Source organism: Tiliqua scincoides, chromosome 3 (assembly GCF_035046505.1).
Source record: "Tiliqua scincoides isolate rTilSci1 chromosome 3, rTilSci1.hap2, whole genome shotgun sequence".
NCBI classification, from domain to species: Eukaryota; Metazoa; Chordata; class Lepidosauria; order Squamata; family Scincidae; genus Tiliqua; species Tiliqua scincoides.
This window is the reverse complement of record NC_089823.1, coordinates 89,077,913-89,095,385: the sequence shown is the minus strand read 5'-3', so window position 1 is coordinate 89,095,385 and position 17,473 is coordinate 89,077,913. Positions and strand designations below refer to the sequence as shown.

At 44.8% G+C, this 17,473-nt stretch overlaps 1 pseudogene; it reads left to right on the top strand.

The window, feature by feature from the left end:
* The first annotated feature begins 14,615 nt into the window (after nucleotides 1-14,615).
* On the top strand, nucleotides 14,616-14,729 carry LOC136646739 (5S ribosomal RNA; annotated as a pseudogene).
* The last annotated feature ends 2,744 nt before the right edge of the window (nucleotides 14,730-17,473 follow it).

Sequence of the window (17,473 nt, the reverse complement as noted above, 5' to 3'; positions counted from 1 at the left end):
CTGTTTTGTGTACTTCTTTGTAATTTCTGAAATGGGGACTCACAGGAGATGGGTGGATGTTACAAGGAAATGCCCCTACTCCTTTCCTCTTCAAATTCAAGTTGGCTAAATTGACAGATTTGCTGAAAATTAGATAGTAGTGTGTGTGTTTGTTTTAGAAGTCAGTGTGGAATAAATATGTGAGCAGCAAGAAGTATATTGTAACTTTATTTACACCTCCATTTACCCCTTAGAATGCCAGTGATTGTGGGCCAAATCCTATCCAACTTTCCAGCTCCAGTGTAGCCACTATGCAGCCCTGTGGTAAGGGAGCCATACTTTAAGAAGGCTCCCTACATGTTGCCATACTTTAAGAAGGCCTCAGTGACTGCCACTCCACCACAGGATGAAGTGAACACCCCACTGGCACAAATGCACCAGCACTGGAAATTGGGTAGGATTGGGCCCTGTATCTTTTTGCTGAAATTATGTGCTTGATCTTAAATGGAAATTTAAGAGAAGTTTATGATTGTCATGTGAATGGTACCCTTGGAATACAAAAATAAGACATATGAATTCTGTATAAGTACACGTAACTGTTCCCCCTTCGTAGGCCTGAAGATCTGGAGCGCCTCTAAATGTTACACTGATTGTGGCATTCTTTCCATGTTCCCTCAAAAGTTAAAGAAAGTAGTTAAGGGAATATTATTTATTAGGCAAACTACTGCTGCTACTGAGAGTTCACATATTTGTAGAGCATTCATTCATTAAATTCCAAAATGGTATTTTAGATCTTTTACCTAATAGTATTTTAGGTGTTTTACTAAGTGGAGGAGTGAAATAATAGCTTATATCCTGTCTTTCACCAAATTCTCTACCAGATCACGTTTCTTCCTTCAAAGGTTAGGAAATCAGTTTTTAATGGTGCTTTGATTTTCAAAGGCTGCAATACTGGATAAACTGCAGCCCAATGACAGTGCTTGCAATCTATTTAGGCACAGCTCTCAGATGCCATTGATGCAGTAAATCCTATGGGAGTGTGTAGTGAGCTGTTACCCTTCCCTGACCTGGCAATCCCAACCAAGTGGACTGGTGCTAACCTGGGAATCAGTCTGTTACCTGCCCCATTATGGCAGTGCTCTGTTGCATGTTTAGTGCAAAGGATATGGGGTCAGCAACCTTAAACACTCAAAGAGCCATTTTGACCCATTTTCCGGAGGAAAAAAAACCTCAGGAGCCACAAAACCCTTTTGACATCTAAAATGAAGATAATACTGCATATAATTTTTTTTTAACCTTTATTCTCTTATAGGTCCCCTTTTTATAATGTAGCCCCCTCTTGTAGCTTTTAGTTAGTTTTGTCATACATTCTTGTCCTGTGTTTTCAGACGCCTGGTCCTCTATGGTGTTTTGCCTGATTCCAAGGCCACTCTCTGCCTGGAGAATTATGCCCACTTTAAGCAAATTAGCTCTCCTTTCCCCCAACAAATGACCCTGATTCTGCCCTGCACTCCTGTACTCCTCCAGGGTAGCTCGCCTGTTCAACCTGCAGAGGTCCTCTCTCCTGCCAGCAGCCTCCCACCACTCCAGCAGACCCTTGGTCCTCAGCAGGTCTTGGGCACAGCAGCCACACACCAAACTCCAGTGTCTCCAGCAGTCAATTAGTCACAAAGTCAGAGTATCCAGGGCAGAGTCCAAAGTCAATAAGCCAAGTCATAGTTCAAGGTCAGATTCCAAAGTAAGTCAGTCAAATCAGTCAGAGTATCAAAGTCAATAAGCCCAGTCTCCTCTCCAACCTGCATTCCTTCTCCAACCCACACCCCTCTTCCTGCCTCAGGTGCTCCTTATATCCCTGAGGACCCTATTGCCTTCAAGTGGCTGCAGCTGTGCAGCACACTGCTGGATGCCCAGGCCTTACCCTTAAAGGGGCCACTGCTGACACCACATCTACCTCCTCTCCAGATCTTCCAGGATTCCAATACATATGGCAGTTATGACATCTGCTTATCTTACATGGATACTAAAGAACTCCCCCCACCTTCCAGAGGCACCCTGCTGGAAGGAAGAAAGGACACAGACTCCAGAGGTGGGGAAGAGAAGAAGCCAGAGGGAGGGGCAGCCACAGGCCAGCTTCTGCCCTCCCTCACTCAGGCTGCAACCCTCTCCACACTATCCTGGGACTAAGCCCCATTGACTACAATGGGACTTCTGAGCAGACAAGTTGGTTGGAGCTCTCAGGTTGCAGTCCTCTCCACACTTTCTTGGGAGGAAGCCTCACTGACTACTTGTGAGTAGACCTGCACAGGAGGAGGCTGAGGCTACAGCCCTCCACACCTTCCTGGGTGTAGCCCAGGGACTACATCGGGGCTTACTCTTGAACAGACCTGCGCAGGCTTCCACTGGCTCCAAGGCTGCCATCCCAGGCACCCTTTCCTGGGAATAAGCTTCATCCGCTGTAATGGGGCTTACAACTGAGTAGACACACAGGATGTCTCCTCAGCTGTGGAGGAAAAGCCTCTCCTTGCACTGAGTGGGGACCTGCTCAGGGAAAGGCAGGCTGCAAGGGCTGGCAATGGCTGAGAAGGAGGGAGGCTCAGGATTGGCTGGTGGTCAGCCAGTGAAGGGCCCTGAGCCATTCCAACTGAAAAAGCCAGGAGCCTGCTGGATGCGGATTGGCTGAGCCTGCTGGAGAGTTGGGGAAGGGAAAAACAGGGAGCTTAAGCCAGCAGAGCAGGCAAAATTGAAAAGGGAAGCCAATGAGGGGCAGGTGGGGGTGAAGGGAGAGGGGGGCAGTGAGCTCCGGGGGTGGAGGGAAGCAGCCTGCCCTCCCAGCACAGGTGCCTCCTGTTACCCCCTTTGCCACTTTCACCGGGAGGAGCCGCAGCTGAAAGAGCCACATGCGGCTCTGGAACCCCAGGTTGCCGACCCCTGGTCTAGGATGTCTAATGCGTGTGTACAAGGCAAATGAAAAGTCTTGACAAACCCTTTGCTTTCCTGAGGAATTGTACCTGATCCTTGGTTCAAATCAACCCACCTGACTTAGTTGAGGGAAAATGGGAGGGGGGGGGGTTTCCATTGTGTTTAAACCAGCCAGTCAGAGCTTGGGGTGCTTTCTTCACCAAAAGACAAAAAGGACCCAATCAGCTGGAGTTGAACAGCAATTCCAGTTCCAATTTGTCTGGGAAATTATCAGTGCTGTCCAGCAAAAAAACAGGGTTAATTCCTAAGAATTGTGTCTCTTAGATGCAATGAGAGGGGCTACATGACCAGATCATACTGTGTTGTAAATAAACTTACTAGTTACTGTAGACATATAAACTTTAGGTAAAAACTGCTTTATATTCTTCTAAACTTTGCCTCTGAGCTCAGGTATAGAATCTGTTTGATTTTTGTTTTCCACTTATTTCCCCTTTGTATTCTCATAAATCTTTTCCTTGTCTTGAGTAAACAAGGTGCCTACAGGATGGCCATAAAGTCCCTATGCATGAGATTGTGTGGATTTAGGAATGAAGCCGTTTAAGCCTGCATAGGGACTTTATGACCAGCCTGTTCTTTAACTCTGAGAAAGATTTGTCTCCCTGTCTCTTTTAAACCCACAAGCCAGCACTCCTCACAGAGGCAAGTGTGTATGAGTGAGAAGGTAAATGAGGGAGAGAAAGCTTAAGAGAGAACCATTGGTCTCAGATGTGTTACCTCCCTTCTCTAAACTCCTTGCCCAGTTAACTCGGTCAGATACCAGACAGATTCCAGGTTCCAGGCTTGGAGTGTAGCCAATATACACACTTATGGTGGCAATGAAAAGTGAACCATGCCATGTATAACCTTGGCATGTGTATGCTTTTATAAGTGACTCCAGGCTGGGTGCAAGAACCAAGTCATGGAGCTGTGCTTGGTTACTTCACAGTGCCTCCCTAGGGATCCCCACAAAGTGGCAGATGTGGATTCTTGTTCATTGTGTGGCTTTCTGGCTGGCTGCAGTTCTGTTCACATGCATACTTCGAAGAAAGCCCCATTGAACTTACTGGGATATATATGTGAGTAAACTCTTGAGATTGGGTCAATAAGCCATGGTCAGATGAAGCCATGAATACAAGAATTATTAAATTATGGTGCTTTATTGTTCAGTCTTGTTAGGTTTCACTACACAGTGTTGTTGCCTATGACATTTTGCCTGTAACATATGAGCATGGTCCTGGGTGCATGGCCCACCCCAGTCTTGTGGCATTTTGCTTGAGCTGCTGGCAGGGCAGCCACAGATCTTAGGGGAAAGGCCAAATTTTGGTTCTGCAGAGCAACCGCCACCACCCCACTCTACACGACTGACTTTGGAGAAGTCTTTTGTTTCATTTGGGGAAATTCCATGACCAACCTCACCTTGCTTGGTCAGCAGATTCAAACCTGAGTACAAGTCACATCCTGGAAGCTTCCTGACTTCAAATTAAACAAAGTTGTTAGTGAGCACAAGACGAATCCATTCAGCTTTGGCTTCCCTCACCAACTTCATTGTAAATGCACCCAATATATTTTCCTCCTCTGGGGTGTGTGTGTGTGTGTGTGTGTTACATATGGGAGTCTAGGACTTCTTGGTCTATCTTTAACCTTTGAAGGGGAAGGCCTAGATATTAGCTCCAGGCCTTTTGCACACCATTACCCTTAATCAATCTGTCAAGTAATATCCCCCTTTCCTATCCCTTTCTTGGAGGTCAGGGACATCGGTTAACAGTAATCAGAGCATTACTCTGATGGGAGCATTATACGTCCCTCCCCCAATACAAATGGGTGAAGTGTTTTCACATCCACTGAAGTGTTTAATCCTTGCCTATGGCCCTGGTTCAGGCTACAGAGAACAAAATATGGTACTCAGCTACAGTCTCACGCTGTAGCTAGAACCTTGGTGCTTCCTGCTTCTCCTTTTTCTTTCCCTTGGCCTTTCTTCTCTCCCCCCTTCCTTCTATCGCATAACACCCAGTTCTTCAGCCTCAACTCCCCCTCTGTAGCCCCTCTCCCATTTCCATACATTCTGCTCCCACTCCTTTCTCTCTCTTCTCTCTGCCATTACACACCCTCTTTTTCTTGTAAAGATTTCCTCTTTCTCTTAACTTAGAAACAATTAGCATTTAGAGCCTAGTTGTGTGAATGATTGTTGTTGTAAGCACCTCATTGCATTTTGTTTTGATTCCCTTTCCCAGTTATTGTATTCTTATTCCCATAATAAAAACGATCGACTGCTACATCTTCAACTTTGCCATCTTCCTCACTGCATATCATTAAACTGAGTTGTGTCATGAGCTACCATACTTGGTCCCTGCACGCACAATCAATATTGCCCATATACTCATATTACATGTACCTTAAAGCACAACCCTGGGGTTGTAATACTGGGGGCGTACTATTGTCCTCCAGACCAGAAACCGGAAGGGGACCTTGAAATGAGGAAACAGATCAGGGAGGTGACAAGGAGGGACAGGGTTGTAATCATGGGGGACTTCAATTATCCTCATATAGACTGGGTCAATTTGTGTTCTGGTCACGAAAAGGAGACCGGATTCCTTGACATGTTAAATGACTGTGCCTTAGAGCAGCTAGTCATGGAGCCCACCAGAGGACAGGTGACTCTGGATAAATGATCTGGAGACAGGGGTGAGCAGTGAGGTGGCAAAGTTTGCAGACGACACCATACTTTTCCAAGTGGTGAAGACCAGACGTGATTGTGAGGAGCTCCAGAAGGATCTCTCCAAGCTGGCAGAATGGGCAGCAAAATGCGTTTCAATGTCAGTAAGTGTAAAGTCATGCACATTGGGGCAAAAAATCAACACATATAGGCTAATGGGTTCTGAGCTGTCTGTGACAGATCAGGAGAGAGATCTTGGGGTGGTGGTGGACAGGTCAATGAAAGTGTCGACCCAATGTGCAGCGGCAGTAAAGAAGGCCAATTCTATGCTTGGGATCATTAGAAAAGGTATTGAGAACAAAATGGCTAATATTATAATGCCATTGTACAAATCAATGGTAAGGCCACACCTGGATTACTGTGTCCAGTTCTGGTCGCCACATCTCAAAAAGGACATAGTGGAAATGGAAAAGGTGCAAAAGAGAGCGACTAAGATGATTACTGGGTTGGGGCACCTTCCTTATGAGGAAAGGCTATGGTGTTTGGGCCTCTTCAGCCTAGAAAAGAGGCGCCTGAGGGGGTACATGATTGAGACATAAAAAATTATGCAGGGGATGGACAGAGTGGATAGGGAGATGCTCTTTACACTCTCACATAACACCAGAACCAGGGGACATCCACTAAAATTGAGTGTTGGGAGGGTTAGGACAGAGAAAAGAAAATATTCCTTTACTCAGTGTGTGGTTGGTCTGTGGAACTCCTTGCCGCAGGATGTGGTCACAACATCTGGCCTGGACGCCTTTAAAAGGGGATTGGACAAGTTTCTGGAGGAAAAATCAATTACGGGTTACAAGCCATGATGTGTTTGTTCAACCTCCTGATTTTAGAAATGGGCTATGTCAGAACGCCAGATGCAAGGGAGGGCACCAGGATGAGGTTTCTTGTTATCTGGTGTGCTCCCTGGGGCATTTGGTGGGCCACTGTGAGATACAGGAAGCTGAACTAGATGGGCCTATGGACTGATCCAGTGGGGCTGTTCTTATGTTCTTATAACCCATAAGAACATAAGAAGAGCCCTGCTGGATCAGACCCAAGTCCCATCTAGTCCAGCTTCCTGTATCTCATAGCTTCCCACCAGATACCTCTGGGAGCACACAAGACCACTAGATACTTGCATTTCACTGCCACCCCCCTGCATTTGGCATTCTATTTACCCTCACACCCCCTAACGAAAACAACAGATTGTACCTGGGTTTAACTTGTGCTACTTTGTTAAACACAGTGACCAATTTTTAATGCATGAAATCTACGGAACATATCTTCTCTCCCTCACCAGGCTGGGGTAGGTGAAAAAACTGCCATCCATGGCCAATTCGAATGACAGAAAAAAATTCCTACCCGGCCTTCATAATAAGCAACCAGCTAATCTCAGGTTGTACATACCCATCATGGCTTGTATCCTGTGATGGAGTTTTCCTCCAAAAATCTGTCCAATCCCATTTTAAAGGTATCTAGGCCAGATGCCATCACCACATCCTGTGGCAAGGAGTTCCACAGACTGGATAAAGCATTACATGCTGGATAAAGAACTATTTTCTTTTGTCTGTTCTGACTCTCCCGATAATCAATTGTAGTGGATGTCTCCTGGTTCTGGTGTTGTGTGAGAGGGAAAAGAGCATCTCTCTAGCCACTCTGTGAATTTTGTATGTCTCAGTCATGTCCCCCCCTCAGGCGCCTCTTTTCTAGACTGAAGAGCCTCAAACGCTGCAGCCATTCCTTTCCTTTCCAGACCCATTGACTATCCCGCCACCGGGTGAAGATAATGATCTCCAACGCTGACTTCTCATGTAGCCTGTCCCATTAGAGGCCAAGACTTCATGCTTTGCGGAGGGGGGGTGGGTGGGCGGGCTGTGACCTGCAAAGAGTGTGTGACAGCACTCACTCATATCCAACAGCATTTACTTAATCCCAGGCCCTTGTTTTTCAAACTTCTGCCAAAGTCAATGAATTCTCTGGCAGTGACCATTTGAAGCCTGTGCAGCGATGCCAACTTGGCATAGGGTTGTGATGTAGTATGATAAGTTGATTGGAGCGTACTGATATTTACAGCCTCAACGCAGCAGCCATTTCCTTTAATTACAGAATCACCATGGCTACATTAAACACCAGATGCTCCTTATTATTTTTCAGTCCCAGTTCACTGCAGTTAACCCATGAACTAGTGCAGCTCTTCCTTCTGTGTCATTTTCTTGCATCATACTGCCTCGTCATTCAGTAGTTCTTTACTGACATTGGAAGTAAGAAAAATCAGCACGCTACACAAAGGATCTATGGCAGGGGTGCCCAAACCCTGGTCCTGGGGCCACTTGTGGCCCTTGGGGCCTCTCAATGCGGCCCTCAGGGAGCCCACTGTCTCCAATGAGACTCTGGCCCTCTGGAGATTTGTTGGAGCCAACACTGGCCCAACACAACTGCTCTCAGTGTGAGTGTGACTGACCTCTCACATGAGCTGTGGGATGAGGACTCCTTCCACTCCTTGTTGTTTTACATCTGTGATGCAGTAGCAGCAGCAAAGGAAAGGCCAGCCTTGCTTTGTGCAAGGGCTTTTTTAGGCCTTGAGCTATTGCAAGACCTTCATTTATTCATATAAGTTCATCTTTAATATATTCATTTATGTAAACTTATGTAAATTTATTCAAATTTTAAATGTAAATTAATTCTTTTTTTCTGTGGCCCCTGACACAGTGTCAGAGAGATGATGTGGCCCTCCTGCCAAAAACTTTGGACACCCCTGATCTATGGTATGGGCTAGGGTCAGCCCATCCACAACAAGAACAATGCCGTTGAACTGAGGAGTGGGTGGTGCAGGAGTGGAAGAGCTGGGGTGCTCTTCACCCCAAGACTGCTGCTGCCTGGCTCCAGCGTGCCATGGATGGAGCCAAATCAATCCATTTCCCTACCTGCTCACATGTTCTTTCTATGCTCACAAGGCTCTTTCCTTGTACGGTCCCTTGAGGTTTACAGTCCCTTTAAACCTAAAGGGACTGCAAAAGGAAGGAGTGAGTGGATAAAGAAGTGGTGGGGGGGGCATGAGCAGGAGTAATCCACTTCATTCTCCTTGCTCCTTCCTCCTGCAGACCCTTTAAACTTAAAGGGACCCTGAAAGGTAGGAAAGCAGTCACCTGACTCCTTTCTTATGGTCCTTTCAGTATGGACTATGCTGCAGTTCCAAGCATGACCTGAACTTCCTGTTTTGTCAGAAAAGAGAACATGCAAGGAGGAGTAAGATATGTGGCTTTTGGGAGGAGAGTCTTGGCTTTGGGGGGATGTTGGCACTGGTGTTATGTGGTGGCAGATCCAATGGGGCTGTCCCAAGAAAGCCCAGGAAAGTCACCACCATCTGAGGGAAGAAAGTCACCACCATCTGCTCTGAAACAGCTTGGAGAGAGCCAATGGTGGTAACACTAGATAGGTTCATGGAATCCTAAAGCATCAGCCTTTTAGAATGGGATGCTGACAAACATATATGAACCTTGCCCAAATCTGGTACCTTCTCCATTTAGATAGCATAAATCCTATCCTGCAGATTGGTCCTGTCCCTGCAGATCTATCAACCTTATTTCTCTGCAGTGTGAGTAGTCGGAGGTAGTTGAAGGGGTAAAAAGCTGTTGCAGAGCGGTGGCTCATAGTCCAAACCTATCCTCCTCACCCTCACTGGTGCAGCCACACCAGAAAGGCACATGCTGTATTCAGCGAGGTGGGTGGAGTGGGAGGCTTTGGAAGGGAAAGGGGATTGCAGGCCTGCAGTGGGTCTCCATGGACCTGCATGGCAAAATGCTGGTGCAAGTCTGAGGAGAGAAAGGGGGCTGGGAGGCTGCTGCCAGAGGGGATATGATCTGAGGCCTGATCCAGCCCCTCCTACAGCCTCCTCACCACACTTTCCTCACCCTCCATCTGGTTTTGTTATCTCCCTGCCCCTGCCACCTCTTGCCTTTTTCAGTAGGTCTGTCCTCGGAAGTGGGAAGGCTCCAACCTTCCCCCTGGTGATTGGGCAGCATATTACTCAGCGCACTGCCCAGAGCATGCTTTATGGGTGTTTTTTGGCAGTCGTTGCCAGCAGAACATTCCACTGGCAGCAAGACCCAATAGGATTGGGCCATGAGACTCTGAGCTGTGGCACAGTGGTTGAAAATTGCTGGTGTCGTGGCTCTGATGCTGGACTTAGACCTGGAAGATCCAGGTTCAAATCCCTGCTCAGCCATGAAGTTTCTCGGGTGATCTTGGGCCAATCACCAGCTCTCAGCCTGCCCTACATCACAGGGTTGCTATGAGGACAAAAGAACCACATACACCACTCTGAGCTCCTTGGAGGAAGGGTGGTATAAAAATGTGGTAAATGAATAAATCTACTTCTGGCCTGTTTGACACATGCAGCAGAATGAAGTGACAGAATAGCAGTATCACTTCAGACAGCAGGTCGGGGGGGCTGATTTTGACTATTCTCCCATGTAAGAAATTCCTTGCAGGTAGAAAACTTAGGGCCCAGTCTTATTGGGGCCTTACACTGCCAGAAGAAGTGTTCAGGCAGCACAAGGTCCTCATGGTGGCATGAAAGCCAGACTGCTGTCACGCACTACTAGGCCGCTGCTGCAAATGGTGGGAGGTGCACTGTGTGAGGCAGCTGCTCTGGGAGGTCCATCAGCACCAGTAAGTTGGGGGTGGAAGCTGCAAGGGGGAGGTTCTTCATGTTCCAAGGTGGAAAGCGTAGGAGACAGGCTGGAAGGTGTGGACCCAGGTGGCAAATGTGCATGCCAAATCTTTTCCCCCATTTTCAACACACACTTTTCTCTTCTTGGAATTATGCCAGCTATATAGCCAGCATGGGTTCAAAGAGACCAGTGGCCACCAGTAAAAATATTTTACTTACCTCTGGCAGGCCTCCTAATCACCCACCACCACCACTGGATGCAGTGCATGCTCTACCAGTGTGCCTGCATTGGTGCAATGGTGGGGAACAGGATTGGGTGGCTAATCACAGAGAAAGCTTGTAGCCCAAGCCTTGTCCCATTCTGTGTATGTTTCTAGCTGCAGGGAATAATTTTTGCCATGGTGGTGGGTCTCAAATATGGCATTCCCTACCTGCAATCTGGAGTGATAGAGTCCATTCTTCCTCCCCCAGTACTCTGTCACTGCATTCATCGCTCATTCTGCCGCAACTAAAGGTTTATAAGCTTTTAAATATGTATGTTTCCTGGAATTTTCTTTTAATAGGGTCTTCAAGCATACATCTCATTTATTTTGTAAAGCCATATGCTGTTCAAGTGAAACTTAAGCTGCATTCACAATACAGATTACTGCATCAATCACTTGGTGTCGTTAGCTTAACGGAATTTGGGCCTTTTTTGTTTTGTTGCAAATCCGTCTCTAATATTAAGCTTCTGTATAGTCTTCCTGGATAGCTATTGATGCAGTAACGCAAAGGAGCATGAAACCTTTTTTCCATATATTGTCTCCAGTTTTAGAGAACTTCATTAATTTTGGTCCATTACAATATTCACTGCATAGAGAGAACTGATGATTCTTTCATCCCCCGGGTGTTCATGTAAGTCAATGAGTGTCAAAGGCAACACCAGTAAAATCGTGGTAATTTAGGCTCCAATACATCACAAACATTTCAACCTCCACAGCAATATTGGATTTTGTCTCACTGATGTTTCCTTTTAATTAATTGTATATAACCTTCCCCTCCATAATGATCACTCTTATATCAAACTAAATGGACAAAAAAAAAAAAAAAAAAGCCTAGTGCAGTAGGCCAATTTGATCTGTATAGAACCACATTTTTCATTCCTGTTTAATTTTTACATTCCTCCAAACAGTAGCAATGTAAATTATTTTTCAGCCCTCCAGGGCCACTGTATTTTTGAAACTTCTGAGTCAAATGGTGTGAATTAAATTGAAACTAATCTGCATTCCAGCTGTTATTAATGAAGAGAGTTGCCCCAACACTCCCAACAGAAGCTGGAAGCCCATTTATACCTAACAGATATACCAGATGCATAGGGTAATCCAGCAGTTCTCAAAGCATGGGCCCAGGATCCACCAATGGGTCATGACACAATTTTGGGTGGTTTGTGAAATTGACAGGGCAGATTAGGTTCGATGCATCAAGGGTTCAACAAGCTGTTACTTGAGGAGAGGGGCAATGCTGCCCAATCACCATTATAGCTAAACCCCGTGGCATTTATAAATCAGGCAGTAGCCTCCAGGGCAGTGATTTTCAACCTTTTTTGCCTCACTGCACACGGACAAGGTACTAAAATTGTCAAGGCACACAAACAGTTTTTTGACAATTGACAAGGCACACTATGCTGTTGGTGGGGGGCTCACATCAGCCAATGACCCTACTAATAAATTACTGTCCCGCAAACTCCCACAGCACACCTGGAGATCATTCATGGCACACCAGTGTGCCATGGCACAGTGGTTGAAAACGGCTGCTCTAGGGCTTCTAAAAATTTGGGAACCACTAGGGTAACCCAAAGGAAGGAAATCTGGAATTTGGAAAAAAAAACAGATTAGAAATTCAGCAATATCCCAGGCAACCCATTTTAAAGCTGGCAGATATGGTGACCCAAAGCGAGTGTTGCATATCTTCTCTCAGACTGAAGTTGTAGCAGTGCCTGGGTACTGGGTACTTCTTGGGCCCTGTCATGCCTCCCAGTGGCAAATTGGGTAGTGCAGTGGCTAAGAAATTGAAGGTTTGTGGATCAGCCTGACTGGGTGAGCACTCTGATGGATGTGGGCTGTTGGCCAGTGGCTGACCTGGTTGACCCCTTCTGCCATTCCTGACAGACCCCTTTTCTAGTTCCTAGGTCTATTTCTGGCCTCTAATCCATTTTTCTGTGGAAAAAAATGACAGCAAAACATCTGGAATTTTGTTGTGTAACTAAGGAGCAAGGATCTAGCCCAGGTGCAGACAGGAGGTGTGGTCTGATGGTGGAGCTGTCGTCTTGCCTGAAAAAGATAAGTAGGATCAGCACAGGTCTCACCTAGGATGGGTAAACAGAAGCTGCTGGATAGTGATGAAGAAATGTAGAGGAGTGTGGAAGAGTCAGCTGGCAAGAAATGGATAACATCCTGAGAACCAGCTTGAGGGGTGTTTTGCAGCTACCTGTGGAAGCTTGGAAAGCACAAGAGCTGTACAGGCAGGATGATGATTGCACCTTGATGGGAAACATCTTGAGAAATGGAGGGTTGTATGAGTTACCCTCACTGAATAAAAAACCCATTTGAAGGGGGAGCAGTTTTGGTTAGCCTGTCTGTGTAAACTGCCTTGAATCTATGAGACTCAAGTGTACAAATCTACAAGAAAAGTGGTATATAAACACTGTAATAAATAGAGATAGAAACTGTTCAGATCCTGACAGAATTTGCTCTAAGCAGACTGAGGCCTGAAATGATTCCCACTGCACATTTCCTGCACTTTCTTGTTCTGAAGAATGATGCATAAATGCTGTTTGATTAGCACATTAGCAAAGCACATGGATTCCTTCCTTTATGGAAGTAAATAGCCAAAATGTGCCTATCAGATTAGCCTCACTGCTACACATCTCGAAGTTATCACAAGTCAAAATTAAAGTACAGATTGGACTCAGATTACGAAATTATGAATTACTCATGTGAGCATTTGCACATCCTAGGGAAACATTTTCCCTATCAGCAGGCATTGAAAATACTTTTTCAGGTAGAAGAGCTAAAACAGGTTGGATGCTTGGTTGTCATGTACTCTGCACATACACAATGTGAGAAATGGGCTCAACTAAATGAAACCTTGCAGAGAAACTTGCAGGAATGGCTAGCCTGCTCTCCGACTCCCGTGTTAACTGAACCATGAATTTGGTATTTCTTCTCTTCAGATAACCACACCCCTACTCTTTGTGTTCAATTGTTAATAAAAACAATAAGCTAAAGTCTAGCTCCATTCCTCAGGCCTGGTTTGCCAATTAATCCATCTTTTTTCTTTTCTTTCTTTCCCTTTTATGCAGCACCACCATATTTATTTATATCTCATCAAAGAGTCATGGTGTGAAACAGCAAAATCAGAAAGCAAGTAGCAAATGCCTTCTAAAGGTCAATGAATCTATAACAAATGCTGAATCCTTCAACCCTATCAAGGTATCCTTCCACTCCATATCCAAGCCCAGACAGACAGATATTGTAGTGCTTGGCACTGGTAAATTTCCAATGAGAGAAGCGAGTTCTATAGTTGCTTGCCTGCTGTCAAGAATCCCTCTCTCTAGGGTTATTCATATATTAAACTGTACCTGGGTCCATCTGTGCATTCATGTACAATATTGTTTGTTGCTAGAAACCACCATGATACATTTAATGCAGGTACAATCTGTGTTAGGGCTGATTCAGTATCGCCTCCCGTTTTCTCCTGCCCTGGAAATTCTGGAGTAAATGACAGGGAGGGGCGTTCTTGACTGCCATGGCAAGACCCAGAAAAATCAACTTGTTTTCTGAAGGGGAGTTGGGGTGCTTACCAGTGGGGTGGGAGGCATAATCTTTTATCTCAAAGTGCACAAGGTGCCCTAGTGCACTCCAAGACAATCATGCGCTCAGCAGAGAAGCAGCCCTTTCACTTCTGCCACTGTTGCTCTCAGAAGCGCTGGTGTTTCAAGATGTAAGAAAACCAGATGTGCACCATCATGGCTGGTAAGCCCCCCAAACCCCCTGAAAATCAGCTAGCATTTTTGCTGAATTTCCATGGGCTATTTACAAAAAACGTTCCTGATACTAGTTCCTGAAATAGTTCCTGAAAGTGGGTGAAAATAGTGGCTCCCCCCCCCCAAAATAGTGCAGCACTAATCTGGCTACCGCGCACAAATTCTTGTTGTGTAAAAGTCAACCTGGATACAGTCACTCATACAGAAATGCGTGCCTGTGTATAGATAACTCTACCTAGGTACAGACATTCTGTACCTTGGTACAATATGATGTAGAAACAACTTTTCTGTATGCTTTCTGTTACCCTGCACATGCCCAATCTTGTCTGATCTTGGAAGCTAAGCAGGGTCAGGCCTGGTTAGTACTTGGATGGGAGACCACCTGGGAATACTGGGTGCTGTAGGCTTGTACCATAGTCTTTCGAGACTGAAGGTTGCCAACCATTTTTCTTTGCATACATGATAGTATTGTTTGGAGAGTTCTCTCAGTAGTGAGGTAGCCAGGTACCCACCCACCCTTCCTGGCCCATTTAATGTGATTTTAAAGGATTTCTTTTGCCCCCAACCTCAAAGTGTCACTGACATCATCATGTCACATGTCATCCAGGGGCATCACTACAGTTTGTTGTCACCCGATGTGCGAGCTCGTTGTGTCACCCCCATGATCAACTTCCTCCAGTACCAGACAATGCAAAATAAATTACAATATCATATGCACAACCTAAATGCAGTGGCATCACAAGGGTCTGCGTAACCTCCATTAAATATATTTATTTAATTAATTGATTATTTAAGAGCACAGGTCACCCAACAAGTCAATAACCAACAAAAATTCAATGCTCAGCTTGATGACACTCACACAACTGATTAAGGGCCACATCCTTTCCAGTTTTCCAGTGCCGGTGCAGCTGTGCCAATGAGCTGTGCACTGCATCTTGTGATGGCGAGACAGTCACAGAGGCTTCCTCAGCGTATGGGAACATTTTTTTCCTTAAGTCAGGGCTGCATTGCGGCTGCACTGTTGCTTTAAAGTTGGATATGATTGGGCCCAAAGAGTTTTAGTATTAGCTCTGATACATGGAAATGAGAGTTGACTCATACTAACACCTTATTGCTTTCCTGCTGTGTCATAATAACACCTCATTGGCTCATGGAACAATCAGTCTCATTGGTCAGTTTTGAGTTAAAGAAATCCATTTTTTGTTACATAAGGCAGTTTTGTTTTCCTTTTCTGGTTATTTGGCTATAAATTTTGATAGAATACAGATATTTCAACAGATTCTGCAGTAAATTACCCATTGGATGATTTATAACATGATGGTACTATTAAAAAATACCAAGCTTTTCAAAATTTTGGCCAGTAGTGGTGTCACATACACCCCTGAGTGAGATACCTGGTGTGTTCCGCACTCCCTATTGATGCCACTGGCATCAGCAGCACTTACTTCCAAGTCCAGAGCTTAATGGCAGCATTACCCACTGCCTAAGTTTGGAAGTGCTGCCTTCCAGCATAATCCCATGCATGTCTACTCAGAAGTAAGTCATGTTGTGTTCAAAGGGGCTTACTCCTGAGAATAGGTGGATAGGGGCCTTCATAGAACCATGGAAGGGACCCATAAGGTAATCTAGTCCAACCCTCTGCCTGTAGCAGGAAATTCTCCTAGAGGATCTCCAACAGTTGCCTTTCAAGCCTCTGCTTGAAGATTTCCAGTGAAGGAGAATCCATCACCAACCCTTGGAATTTTGTGGCACTGCCGAACTGCTCTCACTATTACAAATATATTCCTGATATCCAAATTAGCTCCTTAATTAGCCAGGAGCTGAGAAAAGATTGGGATAGGGTGGGTAAAGGGAGCATATTATGGCAGGGGTTCTCAAACCTTTTAGCTCTGGGACCCAATTTTTTAGAATTACAATCTGTCAGGACCCACTAGAAGTGATGTCATTAAACTGTCATTAATCTGGAAGTGATGTAATGGCTGGAAGTGACATTAAGCAGGAAAATGTGTTCACACTCCACATACGACAAAATCAAATCAAATTAATTAAGTAAACCAAAAGTTTATAATAAGCATAAGTTTAATGAAATTTTTAAAATAAAGAAGAACCCTCTTAACTCTCCCAAGCAGTTTCTGATCTGTTTTTAAAAAAAATTCTCCAAAACATCCCAAAGGCTGCAATCCTATCCACACTGAGCTGGGTGTAAGCCCCATTGACTATCATTATTAAAAGCATATACATAATAGCCTGTTAAAAGTACAAATCTGTAACATTCCCCCAAATACAGTCACATACCATGGTAGCATCAAGTCTAATATGTTAAAAATAAAATACACATTGAAATGAATGGGGACCCACCAGAAATTGGCTCACGACTCATCTAGTGGGTCCTCACCCACAGTTTGAGAAACACTTTTAATATTAAAATAGGCCAAGACAACACTGAAATAGTCTGCCTAGTGCAGTTGGTCTCTCCTCCCTTGGAAATTTTCAACAGGTTGGATGGTGACCTGACAGGAATGCTTTAGCCAGCCTGCACTGCACAATTTAACCTTTTTAAACAATTGAATACTATGTTATAAGCAGCCCTGGACTCCCTTCAGGGAGAAAGGCAGATTACAAATCCAATAAATAAGAGAAATACATTTTATAACAAATAGCATTGTTATGCATATAACTTTATGCAACATTATAACATATCAATGTTGTGTTTTAATGTTGCTGCAGTGACATGGAAGCTACTTCCACCTTACTGGATTACACACTGTTCCAGTAATGTCTGTAAAAAGGAAACATATGCGCTGGATAAATTACATGAGTCCTTCCCATGCTCTCCTCATCATTGCCCTCAGGAGGGTGACTCTACCATTGAAAGAAATTAAATCTGCATGGACTTAATTCAGCTGGAGTGCCGTTTTATTGTTGCAGTGTATTAGAGCTAGTTTAATTAGGATGCTGTCATGTTTCTCTGATAAACACATTTTGCCCAGAGTAATACATTATTACAAATGCTCTAAATTGTCCAGCATATATTTCAGCAGACAACTTACCAAACAGAAGTAATAATTTAAAACAGAAAATAATTCAAATATGTTGATGTATGTTTTAGTTACAAACAGTGCACTTTAAGGGAAAATTTGCAAGGGAAAAT